Source organism: Mycteria americana, chromosome 5 (assembly GCF_035582795.1).
Source record: "Mycteria americana isolate JAX WOST 10 ecotype Jacksonville Zoo and Gardens chromosome 5, USCA_MyAme_1.0, whole genome shotgun sequence".
NCBI classification, from domain to species: domain Eukaryota; kingdom Metazoa; phylum Chordata; class Aves; order Ciconiiformes; family Ciconiidae; genus Mycteria; species Mycteria americana.
Window position 1 is genome coordinate 46,444,370 of NC_134369.1, and position 13,945 is coordinate 46,458,314.

General features: G+C 38.0%; 1 protein-coding gene across 3 annotated transcripts in view; it reads right to left on the reverse strand.

Moving 5' to 3' along the window:
- The window catches only part of SLC25A21 (solute carrier family 25 member 21), a 272,008-nt gene that overhangs the window by 231,522 nt on the left and 26,541 nt on the right, over positions 1 to 13,945 (reverse strand). The window contains exons 1-2 of one of the 3 annotated variants that reach the window (XM_075503179.1): positions 3,039 to 3,114; positions 1,468 to 1,607 (exon numbers count right to left, since the gene is read on the reverse strand). The exons of 1 other annotated variant lie outside the window; for it this stretch is intronic. The gene's annotated coding sequence lies outside the window, so the exon portion shown is untranslated. Of the gene's footprint in view, positions 1 to 1,467; positions 1,608 to 3,038; positions 3,115 to 13,945 lie in introns of those variants that run through there. One more of the 3 variants, XM_075503180.1, reaches the window with a different exon arrangement.

Sequence of the window (13,945 nt, forward strand, 5' to 3'; positions counted from 1 at the left end):
TTAGAGGGCTGCTCCCTTTTGGGTACTCAAATACTGTTAACTTTAGTGACTGTTAATCTCCGATCCCAGTTAAGGAAGATACGGGCAAGAGAATTCAAAATTTAGATTCTCGGAAGTGCTTCATACTTTCTGCCCAAGACATCTGACAACACACACTAGAATCTACATTTTGGTATGTTACAGCCTACATAGGCAGATGAAGTCTGCTTCTCTGCTGCATCCTCTATACGTGATGCTCCAAGATCCCCTGTTGCCCACCTGTCTGTGGACTTCAGTTCTCCATCCACAACTCATCAGCTTAAAATCTTTTAGGCAAAGACTATTGGAGCAAAGAGAGAGTGGATACTCAAGACTAATCTTAATGCTTGAGGCACTTCTCCAAAAGCAAGGAGGTGTGGAATTCATTTCTAGATCCAGTAGTTTCAGCATTTTTTTTATACATGTTGTAACACAAATTCCCATTAAAACAGGAACTCATGACTCTTGACAAAATATCAGTGTGCCTCAATTATGAGGCCAAAAAGCCATATTCTTCTGTATTCATCCTCTTCGGCCAAAGTCCAGCTGTTTGAAGCTGCCAGAAGTTCCTAGTTCCTCAGTAGGAGCAAGAGAGATAAATCTCATCCTCTGCATTTTCACTTAGATGGGTCCCCTGTTCTGTTTATTGGGAATAAGAGCACCTATCTCAAAGACGTGGATTCTGCTCTCAGAGGTTAGCACTGGCTTACTTCGCAGATATGGGCCCTTTGTCAGTCAGTTACATTGCAAATAATTAGTGTCAGGTATTTGAAGAAAACTAGCTGTGGAATCATCCGCTTGACTTCAGCTATGTATAAGATGCCTGTTCAAGCCAGTGGAGACAGGAAAAAAAAAAAAAAAAAAAAAAATCTTGAGTGAGCAGCCACAGTCTTCGTAAGCTTGTCAATGTCTCTCCCCCACAAGGAAATAGGTGACAGAAGTCCTCTTCTCACTACCTCAGTGTATACCAGGCTGTACTTGAAGACCCCAATTCAGTTCAACCCCCGTGGTGCCAGAAGGGATTTGTTGTCCTCATGTAAGTAAAATCATGTCCTTTGATACCTTTTGCAGGGCATCAAAAGACTCAGGGAAAACCTCTTAAATCAGAGAAAACAGCTCATTGACTGAAATGTGCACTTCAGGCATCTTCCCCTTTCTATACTGTAAGTGTTGCCAGAAACAGCCCTGATTCTCCAGTTTTAGCTCTAACTCAACATGTGGCATACTAACTAGCTAGGACAGTAATGACTTAAAAACTCACCACTCTGTGATATTAATCAGCCTTCTTGTCCTCAAATAAGTTACAGGTGTGGACTTACACAGGTAGGAATTAACTCAAAAGGCTGAAGGAATGGAGATAACTTGGGATTTCAGGAACATAAATTATCAAGTTCGAAGCTTCAGCGAGACTGACGGGGACAGCTCAAAACTGCTAATGCTTCAACTTACCATGAGGCCTCCTTGTGCCATGCATTGCTCTGGGGCATGGCACCTGTGGCTGCCACTAAAGATTCCTGGACCCCAACCACAGCTGACCATTGCAAGAAGTCCAGCTCCATTCTCCTCCACCTGCCCATGTGAGTCACTCTCTACATTGGTCCATGCAGAGAAGAGAAGAAATGGTGAGGAAGGAGGGAGCTGAAAAAAATCCAGCATCCAGCAGAATACATGTGTAGACAGAAGTAGAAGGTAAGGGATGGCAGGTAGAGACTAAGGTGTAGAGCACAGTTTATTTCAGCTTTGAAAAATTGTTAGTTCATTAAAGGATAGAATCATCAACCATCAGAAACTTCTCTACGACGGCTCGTGGGACATACTTTTTAAAAAAGCCCCATGATCTTTGTGACAGACCTTAAGAAATGCTTTAGGGTAGAAACAGACCAGTTTTCCCACTGTATGGCCCTTCTAAAACTTCCTTTCTCTCCCATCTGTAGCCAATGTTCCATTCTAACTGGCTGTACAAATGCTAAAACATCCCCAGAGCAGAACAGCAGCTGAACTAGCAAGAGAAGCCAGAAAATTTAACTTGCAGTCCTCTGCATTTATTATTAGACAAGCCTCCTTAGTCAAATAAGCGATGTAAATGAATGTGAACAAACTGTGTCCTCTTCATCATTTGTTTGTTCATTATGTGTAAGGAAGGGGATATCTAATCACTACCATCACCAACTACTTGTGACTGGTCAAGTTCAATAATGAACCACCTGAGAGTCCTTGTGGGGAAAATAAAAATCCCTGGATAGCAAGAACTTTTGCTTTGGTGTTACTGCACTTATTTATTGGTAAAAATAAAATCTCAGTTTTTTACTCAAAACAAGCATGGAATAAGCAACAGATAATTTGTTTACCATGCTTGAGTTTGATGACTATAAACCTTGCTTCTCTTATACTGGCATCACAACCACAACATTAGTAATTCAAACTCAAGTTTGTATTTGGAGCCTCTCTCAGGATGGAGCTCAAAAGCTTAAATCATGGGTAAACATTCTTCTGCCAGATCTGTTGCTCCCCATTCCCTACCACCCCTAGGCAAGGGTAAAAGATGGAGTTAATTTTTAAAATTAAACAAACAAAATATTTGGTCAGTTAGTTTCAGTTTCTTCTGGCATTGATATCTTGTGGGTACTATATCAAGCCACGAAAAATAAATAAAAGGGAGCTGAACATTTCAAACACTGTCAGTGAACTTTTTTCCAGTTCAGTGAGGTTAATAGACCTTTTAATTTACAAATTCATAAGAATAGGATTATATTTGGTTAATATGTTCTTTATATACTCATAGAAGTCTTATTACTAGAAATAGAAATCAGTTTCTCATGACAGAAAGAGTCAAGATTAGTTGTAATTAACAGAAACATCACATTCAAACAGACTTCAGATGCCAACAACTAATTACAGCAACTAGAATGTACAAGAAAGCTGTGAGCTTGCAAACTCTTGAACAAATGATTAGATTACAGCATGCCAGTTGGTCCAGAGAATCCATTCAAGCAAGTTAAAAACATGCACAAGGTACTTACAGGACTGGGAACAAATTGATCATTTCATTTTGGGATCAACCCAAATAAATTTCAGATCCTTCACAAACTTCTTGCATTGCAGAAAAGAGGGACCCATGTCATGTTACTTTGTCAATTGTCTACATAAAATCTTCAGATCCAAGCAATATTGAATTACAAGGTTCAATGTTATTTTTATTCTACATTTCCATTTACTCTGCCTTGTAAGAAGTATGTTACACAGTGTATCCATGCATCAACTGAAAACAGGAAAACAATTCGGGAGTTTGCAAAAAAAATGTTTGCCTTTTTTTTTTTAAGGGTGTCAAGCACAAGATATGCAGTGCCTTATTAAAACATCAAGGCCGTAAACAATGGAAAACTGACAAAGTAGGAAGTTCTCTATCAAATTTTCTTCTTGCAATGTGAGGAAGGAATTTCCCAGAGGAAGAATTTAACCTGCTGAACATTCCAATTATTTCTTCATGCTAAGAGAAGCTTTGCTCAGTGCAGCAAGCTATAGCTCTCCTCTGCACAGCTATTTGTAGAGAAAATGTTTTAATAAAAGAACCTTCAAAGTGACAGTGTCAGTACACAACTTCCATTCCTTCCATAGGCTTTTCTAAATGTCAAATCAAAACATGGCAATGTGATTAAATACACTGGTAACCATAGTTTTATTATAACTGCCTTATAAATCACATTATAGCTAATTAATCTAATTAACAGTCATATGTCCCAGATACATTACAGGAAAAGACCAAATCAATCCAGCCTTGAAGAAACCACTAATATGTCTCAGACACCAATCCTGGATTTGTTGAACATTCATTGAATATCGACCTGCTGTGAAAATATTACTATACCTGCTGCTTTTATGGGACTGGATTTTGCTTGCCTTTTTTTTTTTCCCTTAAAAAACTTTTAGGAACACAGAAGTTAGTGCTATAAACTAAAGACAGCATTTCAAAGATAACTAATTAAGCTGAACCTCTTATAAGTTTTAAGGTTCACAGGTTGAAAGTTTAGTATTTTTCTGCTATGTACCTTTTTCATCTGTCCAAATTAAAACACTGGTACACAAATAAAACCACACTAAGTCCCTTGAAACTTGGGCTGAAAAGTCTCACATTTTCAGAAGGTAAGTAAAGAGCATGTTGAAGCAGAGCAGAGTTTCTAATGAGTTAATGTAAAAAAACCTCATGCAAAAGCAATCCGCATCAAAGCTAGCAGGCAATACCCTGACAGTCATCCATCAAACCAAAAGTCCCCTTAATAAATGCCAATTATAGGGCAAATATGCACAAACGCGGATAGCATAAGCCATGGGATCATTTCCTTCCAAGAAAATTAGTGACCAACAAAACACCCATGCAGTGTAAACTACCAGCCTGCCCTACAGCAACACTCACTCCTGACCGGAATACTAACTACTATTATTATTTCACTCCTTTTTATTTTATTTTGTACTTTTGCAAGAGTTCAGAGCCACACAGAATTTTGTTTGGGGTTATACAAATTCCTTCACAATTTGTATAGAAGTCTAACATAACTTTTTAAAAGCCATGACATGCCTATAATGTATACAGAGTCTCTGACTTCCGCCGTAAGCGAGCCTTTTTCCTAACTTAATCATACTCAAATTTCACCCCTTTTAAAGATCCTGATTCAAAAATGTTCACTCATTCTCCACAGTCCACAAATTTATACCATCTCTTCCTGTCACATTATATGTGCATAAATTAAAAAAGAATGGTCTTGTATAAGGACTGAAAACGGAATATTCCAAGTCCCCACCCCCCAAATCTAACTTCAATTTATCAAGGAAAATGTTCAATACAAAATATACATTCTTATAAAATTATCCTTTTGTGTATGGATAGGATGTTTTGAATTTGAGCAGTGTTATGTTTCCCAAACCTAAAAACACAAAGGGTAGTACAGCATGCTAAAGTCAAACGAACAATATTAAAAGCTTCTCCGCTGTTACATTTGCCATACCTCTGACTCATTTCAGCCCCTTTTGCTAACACCTTCTGCATACCACACCTGACCAATGTTTTTGTTCTCCCAAGAGCATATTTTTTAGATTTATTGTATCTGATATACAGTATACTGAAAAGTAGCACTTATTGTCATATGGAGTGTCAGAGGTCCATACCTTGAGGAACGGTTGAGGTCTAAGATAAAAACATTACACTAATAACACAAAGCACCTTTGCAAGAAATACTTAATACTAATATCTTGAAAGAGAGAATTAATTTCTTAGGTAAAACACTCACATTTGCTATACTTATAGAAATGGATTAGAAAATGCTACATTAGTTCAAGTTTGATGTCTTACCTAATTGACCTCTAAAGTGACATCTTCCATCGCACAGGCTGGCCCATGCTATATTCATTTATTTCCATCTTACCTAAAATTATGATGAATGGTCTGAGCTCCATTCAATTATTGAAAATGTGCAAAGAAACAGAAACAATGAAACTGGCAAAGTGCTCTGCATTCTTAGGAACAATTTAGGCTAATTAGCATCAACTTCTCCCCCATTCATCATACCCCTGTAGAAATATAAACAAACTGTCAGCTCTAACCTAACAAACAGATCACTGAGCTACTTAACACAAATTATTCTTACATGAAAAGCTCCTTCTCAGGCAATATTCTCCTCTAGGGCATCTGGGAAGCTGAGCTATTAAAATTGAAGACATATGTTTCAGTCAAACTTAACTCCCAGATTGTAGTGATCGCTGTTGTGACAGTTTTCCGTCAGCATGCTGCTGCTGGCAATCTACTACGTATTTAAACAAAGCGATGCAACAATAGACTTCAATGATGCATGTTCATTTAGTACAATATCAATACCACCCAATTAGCATCCTACACCTAGAAGTGGAACTATTACAATTATTGCTTAGGTACAACTCAAATCTCGGATTTCATTTGGGGTTTCTTTTGGAATTACAAGTTCCGTATGTTCCTGAGAGCACGCAAAAGGCAGCAGCTATGCCAGTGTCAGCTATAACAATAGTTTAGTAATTCAAATCAAGCTGCAGAGGCAGTGCTCTGAAGAGACCATAGAGGGGAGCACTGCTGTCATTCCTGGGTTCTAGCTCAAACTTCTCCATTGGTGCCACAAATAAAAGGACAACTCCAAGCTAAAGGAAAACAGGGAGGTTCGCAGAGCTGAATTCTTCCTTAACACTGCAATCCCCGTGCTACTTTGAAAGCCGAAATGATAATGAAATACTTTCTTCCCTTTCTCCAAAATGCAGAAGGAACTAAATTTGTCCCCCACTCCATACCTGACTAAGAGATTTTTGTGCTAAAGCTAAGACATTTTTCATCACTTTGGTAAAATAGTTCACTATCTGGTGAAAGGAAGAACACTGGCCTGGAGCTCCCCGTCTCACAGGCATTTGAGATTTTGGGTGTACATAAGAATGAGCCTTTTCAAATAAGACCTGCAAAACTGGGGCATATCCTCCACTGTTTTTTAGAAGCATGCACACTGGCAAACGTAGTTTGGAAACTCCAGAGAAATAATCAGTGGTGAGGAGCTATTTCCTAACTGAGTTGGGTTTTTCTTTTCGATCTATAAAAGAAAATTCCTACTTATTGCCTTGGTTCCCTTTAAACAGCAAAATATGTAATTGGACCTTTGTGAATTAAAAGAGGAAGACTTTCCCATCATTTCTGCTTTGATTTTCTTTCATTTCTCTCCTTTGCTGTTGCTTCCTGGCTCTAATTTTGTCTTGCCAGAGTCACTTATAGTGCATGTCATAGCTTGCTTTTTTTTATTTTCTTCTGAGGAAGGTAATGAAACCAAGCAGTAGCAGCTTTGTGGCCTGTTCACAGAAAAAGGTGTAGTATGGATTTAATTTTGTTTCATTTTTGGGTGAGAGGAGGAAGGAGGATCTTCCTTTAACTTCCTGATTTGGCCCTCACTGCTGGCTGCACACACAGTTGCTTTTTCCCCTTGGATACAGAACTTCCAAGGCCCAGAGGCATACAATACAGAACAATAAGATATGAGGTGCCCACACACCTCCATGGTGATACACTATCTACCAGCAACAGAGATACACTTTCCGAATCAACACAGAGCAAGATATCATTTCTTGCTTCCAAAGAAAAGGATCTTGCATTAAGACATGACAGCCACCTCAAAGTGTTTTACACATTAGTGCTGACCAGAAAGCCTGATCCTAAGTGTTATGCAAAGAGGTTGGTGAGATTTGAGAGCGAGCACCTAGACAAAGGCTCTTGCCCACCTTGTCTGAAACAATATCACAGCTATGGGCTTGATTAACCCAGAAAATTGGTGACGTAGTTAATGTTTATCAAGCGAGCATGAAGAGGGGTTTTACAGTGAGAGGACTAAAAACCTGTTTCAGACATCATGAACATAAATTGATATTTCACAGTAACAATGCAAGATTTTTAAGCTAGACAGAAACACTTGAGGTCTGAAGTAAAGAGATACAAGTCACAGCGTAGAAACAATACTTAAAGTCATGTTTGTACATAAGACTGCTCAAAAGCTAGGTGCAGATGTAACAAGAAACAGGATTAAAAAAAAAAAAAAAGAGAGTCTCATGAGAATCTCAGAGGGCTGAAGCGAAAGAAGACATTAAAAATATCTGCTTTTGTTCACACTAGAAGACAAAAAACACATAGGAAAAAAAATCTGAAGGGTGACCCCACAGAACCCAAGGGGAAATACACATTCAAGACAAGGGTAAGTTCTGACAAGTCAAGAAGGACTGAGTACTGCTTCAGCAACTTCACTAGGAACATGATATTAAAACCCTTTGGGCTAGAGGAATAAGAAGTGTTTTAACAAGACAGAGGCTGGCTTAAGGTGAATCATTCTAAACTGTTCTTCAGCTACCCAACAACAGAACTAGCTAAACCTCATCAAATATATCGACCCAAAGAAAGAGTATATTCATGAAAACTGACCTCTAAGTTACAACATCAAAATGTAGTGTGAAATGGAATTCTTGGGATTGTATCCAGCTCCTATACCTTTCTAGTTTTGTTTCCAGTGTCCACTCAAAGAAGACAAAAACATGAATAACTCTGCTCTAGAAACAGGGGCATGAAATTAGATTCAAATGGACAGAGCAGCACTGAACAGTTCATGAGTCTTAGAGCAGACACTGGAGGTAGACCACAGACACAGCAAGGAGAATGTCACTTAAAGAGCCAGTAGTTTTCCCCATGTTATGAAAAACGATTTTCAAAGGTGGGGGTGGTTTTATACAGGACAGTCCCAAAGAGGGTCAATCAATCAGCAGTTTTTGCTACATTACTGAAAAGAACACAAGGGATATGGGTATGCTACTGAAATACCAAGTTGCATATTCCAGTTGACCTATTTTTTTTTTTCTTCATTTAGCTATTAAAAAGACATTTTCCATATTTGGATCTAAAGAGCACCTAATATACATGAACACACAGATTTCATCTTCCGTTTCAATTGCTGTCTCAACAACTACAAAACTGTCCTTATTTTTAAGAAGTTATATGCATGTGAACATGACTAACTTAGAGCCAAATAAAATAAACATTAAATCACCTATCTGGAAATTACTTCCAAACTGGCATCAGACTTTCATTGAGCTATGCTGAAGCCCAGAGAAACTTGCACACTGTATTTCTACCATTACGTTATATACATCAAGTATGCAACCGTTCAAGAATTAGTTTATTCTTTACACTGAGTGGCTCTCACATGGCTGTTATTTAATTTTCTTCTTACATTTTCAAGTGTTTTCTGTTGGTTTAGAGACGTTTTCTTCCTGGTTGCAGTGCCTTTTTAAGGCACGGCATCAAGTAATAGAAGCAGACAGGAAATAAGCGTTGTTGCTCTCCAGAGGATGATTAAGCAAGTCTGCACAAGTTCCCCAAAGTTCCCACAAACAGGCTCTTATGTAACAACATATGTTTTCAAAGATATTTTCTCTGAGCAGTGAAGACCCTTCATGGGAAAAAGATAAACTAGCTTTATAATAAATACTGTGGAACATGGAATAACTATAAAATAAAGAGCGCTATAAATGAAGTAAATTAATAGATATTTAAAATACTATAGCAACTGATTCTCATTTACATTCCTCAAAATTAATCTTGGTCAATAAAGTACCCGGGTCCTGCAGTCTCTTGCTTATGCCAACAAAGCATATTCCATGTTCTTTAGAACATCATCTGTAATACTCAGGGGTCTTAACACAAGTAGTCCAGATTACTTCAGTAGACTGCTTCTGTGAAGAAAGCAGGATCCATCCTTTTCCTCTCACTTATGACCAGAGCAGAATTTCTTTTAACTTGAGAAAACTTTTTAAAAAAGTTCCCTAACATTTCTCTTGTGTCAGATCTTCCCAGTATGTACCATCATTAAATTATTCAGTACAGCTATGGATAGGTTGAAGCCATTCAGTATTGCATAGTTTTTATTGTTTGAAAAATACACACACACTATAAAACACTAAGATTTTCTGTATTTCTCTTTAATTTTAAACAAAATTCTGAATCATTTTATTACAAGAATTTTAAACCTACAGAAGCAGTTATTTAGATTCACATGGGAAAAATATTTGACTACCCAGCATTAGACATGAGGACAGACTAGAATATACTTTGATTTTTCTACCAATAAATAAAAATTTTGGAACATGAACATCGAAAAAGTTAACAAACTACACAGCATAATACATTAAGTTTTTAAGTTACTTTCATTTCACTTATGGTTTCACTGCTCATTTACAAAGATTTGCTATTGCAAAGGTAGAAAAGCCAGGCAAATAAAAAATGCCAAAGTTAACTACACTCTCACAAACAAGAACCCCAAGCTGTGTTCCAGCAGAACATCTTATATTCTCTGAAAGTCTGCGAGGAGTAAGTCCGATTTCTATGAGCCATACTATGCATTTTATTTTCACATTACATGGACAAAAGCTTAGCATTCCGTGTATTAAAAACATTGCCCAGATGTATAAAATCACACACAGCTTATCCTGTTATTCGTAAAATCTACAACTACAACTTAATATTTCACATGAAACTAACATCTATTAACAAAAGGACTGGATGCCCTTAACTTTTTCAACTAGTCTCTGACGTTGCTGCCATATACTGATTTTTAAACCTTTTTTTTTTTTAACTGTTGTTCCTAAGACATGGAAGAGGTACATAACACAGAGGTTTCCCAGCCAAAGCAGTTGTTTTCAGTCTTGCAAAAGCTATATGGTCTCCCCTGAAAAGTTCACTATCTCTTGTCTCTATCACAACAGCACCAAAGTGAGAAATCATACTACAGTTAAAATCGGATGACAATTTGCCATCTTCTCATGTCTGTATGCTAGGTCTTTTCAATATTCAAATATCTTGAAATAAATGGACTTTTAATGATTTACTATTCCTGCTTAGCTGGTGCTTTGTTGTATTGGTGCATGCCTATACCTGCATGGTTAGGAGTGGGAATTGACTTTGTGGGGTTGCTTAGTCATAGAAACTGAACTAGATGTGACCTAACAGGCCATTTTCCTGGTCAAACAAGATCATTCTTTCTAGTCTAGTCTAGTCTATTTTCTAATGAGCTGTTAAAAGACCCAGGTGATAAGACTTTCACCACTTCCTTCTTTCACAGCTTGTAGATCTCACTGCTTGAAAGAGATACCAATAGTCATTCTTTCCAGCATGGTGTTTCATTTTCAACTCCTCTTCCTACATGTATTATTTTTATTCCACAACCAATTATGATTCAGTACCAAACAATGGCCAAAACAGGTGTGATGAGGATTACCACAGCAAGAGATATTAAAAGGTATTATAATGTACCTATTCCACTCTACTTTAAAAATTTGAGCAAAATAAATAGTAGTAAACCTTTCACTCACAAACAGCAAGAGCTGAAGCCAACTATTGTTATACCATACTGTTTTAGGTATGATTTTGATCTCAGTCCTTACTCTTAAGTGACTTCAAAGTTACATAGTGAAACTCTTAAGTGAGAAATTGAGTGAACAAGCTGCAGTTATGTTGATCTAAGCTACTTCTAATCATAAGAAAAAGAGTCCATACAGGCATGAATTGCATCTCAAACACATGTATAAAAAAGTAATTGCATTGTAACAGCTTTAAAAAAAAAAAATCAAAAAAGAAAAGAAAAGCACTCTTAGAACAGCCCTAGTGAGGAAAACTGAGAAGACAACTCCTACAGAGTTAAAAACAAAGCTTCAAAGATATATAAATGCTGGAAGGCAAACAAATGCCAACATATGGGACTATAAGTCTAAAGGTCTGGTAAGAAAGACTGCTTGCTTCATTCAATTGTGCACAAGTTTGCTGTGCTCCCTTAATACACATCTTTCCAAAGTAGGGTAATCTCAAAGGGTTCATAAAATAGATAATCCAAGTTATTTTCCCATCATCTCTTAGGTTTGGCTTAGTACAGCCCTTAATACATTATTCAGAATAAAAATTAAGGAAAAAACACCATAAAATTTTTCTGCCCCTCTTAAGCCTAATGAGGCGATCCAGAGCTGAAAATCTGCCTTCCAGGTCACATGAGCCTCTGAAGACAACAGATGGAAGCACTGTAGTTAACAGAAGCATCAGGAAAATCCAAAAAGCTGCCAAAGCATTCCTGCTCTTTGTGCAGGAACTGCAGAGCTGCCAAAAACAGGGGTCAAGAACAGAGAACTGACAACTTGTGCAAATGCTTTGAGAGTCATGATTCTCAGGGCAGTTGAGCTCCCTAGCTGGGCCTGCATAACTTGAAAAAGCTTTTTTTTTTTTTTTTTAAAAAAAAAAGCCACGGGTGGGGAGGCAGGCCCTAGGTCTGCTTCTGGACTTAAAATCACTTATTTGCATTTTAAAAAACAAAATCTGTCACTCAATGGGAGCAGGGAAGATGGGCTCAGGCCAAAGCCTGTTTACAATTCCACCCCAGCTGACAGATGTTCTTTGAACAAGGGAAATTCCTGCTCATGCATTAAAGGGCCATCTAAGGAACATGGAAGCAAATGGGAGTCTTCCTACCAAGTTCACCTAAGTGCTGCATCAAACCAAGCTCTCAGATGATTCAGTGACTGTTATTCCTAAAATTTTAGTTCCTATATTAGCACAAATTGACTCCCCCAGCTTGGTGCATCCATAGGAAGAGTCAGGTTTGGGGCCTGAGTAAATGTACAGTTTTTGCTTCTAAGCCTGTAAACTGGCTATTAACAGATCTTTGCATGCATGTGGATGTTCATTTAAGGGGTAACTGAAGCAGTTCAGGTAGTGAATGCTGGTTAAAAATTGGTTAATTGAATAATATTGGTTTAAAACCATGTAGTTAACTAGGAACTTCAGATGCTTTTGGCACTAAGCATCAGCCAAAGGAAGATACTGAAATTTGTGTTTCCAGTTTAGGTTGACTGATCTATGAAGCAGTAGAGGGATTCTAGACCAACGTATCTTCTTTTGTCTCAGATACCTCTTTCTCATTTAAATCCTGCCATACAAGCAAGGCACTTGGAGCTCCAAAATAAGCCACTAAACAGCCATGATATCCCCTATTTCCACATGGTCCAATTAAGAAAACAGTTCCCAAAGTCACTGGAATGCAAAATTACAACAGACCGTTGGCAGAAAAAAATAGTTTTGAAAGAAGGGACAAGTGCAGGGCCTCCAGTAAGCTACCTTCACTACTTAAGGTTCTAAAACTATGAAGAAGTGAAGCAGATTAAGCAGAGGACAACACTCTTGGAGCCTTAACCCTGCAATGGAAGTAATCATTATCAGCTTGCAGAAGTATCCCAACAAAACACTCAAGAACAGGTGGGTCTTCAGTTCTGCTCTTCTGTGCAGTGTGTACACCCCACCAGCCATGACTTAACATATTTTCTTCTGGAATTGTCACCGTGGTGAATGTAGTGGGCACAGATCCAATTCACAGTTCTTCTGGTTTACACTCTTGTCAAAGCGTCATTTTGAAAACACCCATCAGAAGGAAAGATGCAATACAGTTTACCTTATCTTGCTTTATGACCAATTTTAGTGACTACAGTAAACAGCTTGTTTTGGGACATGCAACTGAAGAACAGGGAAAAAGTGCCACTGAAATGGATGCTGTACTTCACTCATTTTGAGGCTACTGTTTCGTTTGAGCTTTTCTCACCGTTATTAGAGGAATGCGCATTTATCCTGGTCTCAATATCCCCTCACTCACCACACACTTAGGACACTTTCAAGGTCTAAAACTGCTGCTTTGAGGCTAAACCCATGAAGAACATGCTAAAAAATGCTATATGCTATTATTGCATCTACATTAAATTCTCTGCCTCATTTGTGCAACACACACTGGGTTAGGTAGGATTCCTGAATACTTGATTCACAGACAAGGTAAATACCATTGAGGTTCCTCAAAAGAGCCAAAAAACCAGAGGACTCAACTGAAGAGTAGCACTGGGACATGCCAAGGAAACAGAGACTCCCTCTTCAGTATCAGCCACCCAAGTTCTCAGCAGGTGTAAGGCATCTCTTTCTACCTGGTATTTTCAATCTGCAGCCTCCTCCTGGAGTGAGATGTATTAACATTTGTCCCTCTTTTGAAAGAGCAATGACAGTGATTGTACCCACAAGGTAACAGGTAAACAAATCAACAGGTAACTGAATTATAACATCAAGGCAAGGGGAACTGATTCCTTGCCTGCCTCTACCAAAAGGGATTTAAACTGTCTTTATCATCTCCAGGAGATTGTCCTAAATGCTAAGCTACAACAGAACTGTATGAGGTAAGTTTATTTGTTCCCTTCTGTTCAAACCATTCCATTTAGCATAATTAAAGATACACTTGATCAAAGGCTATACACTATGACCTAGTGGAAGAGGCACTTATGTGGGAGGCAGGAAGTCCAGATTATAGTCTCAGCT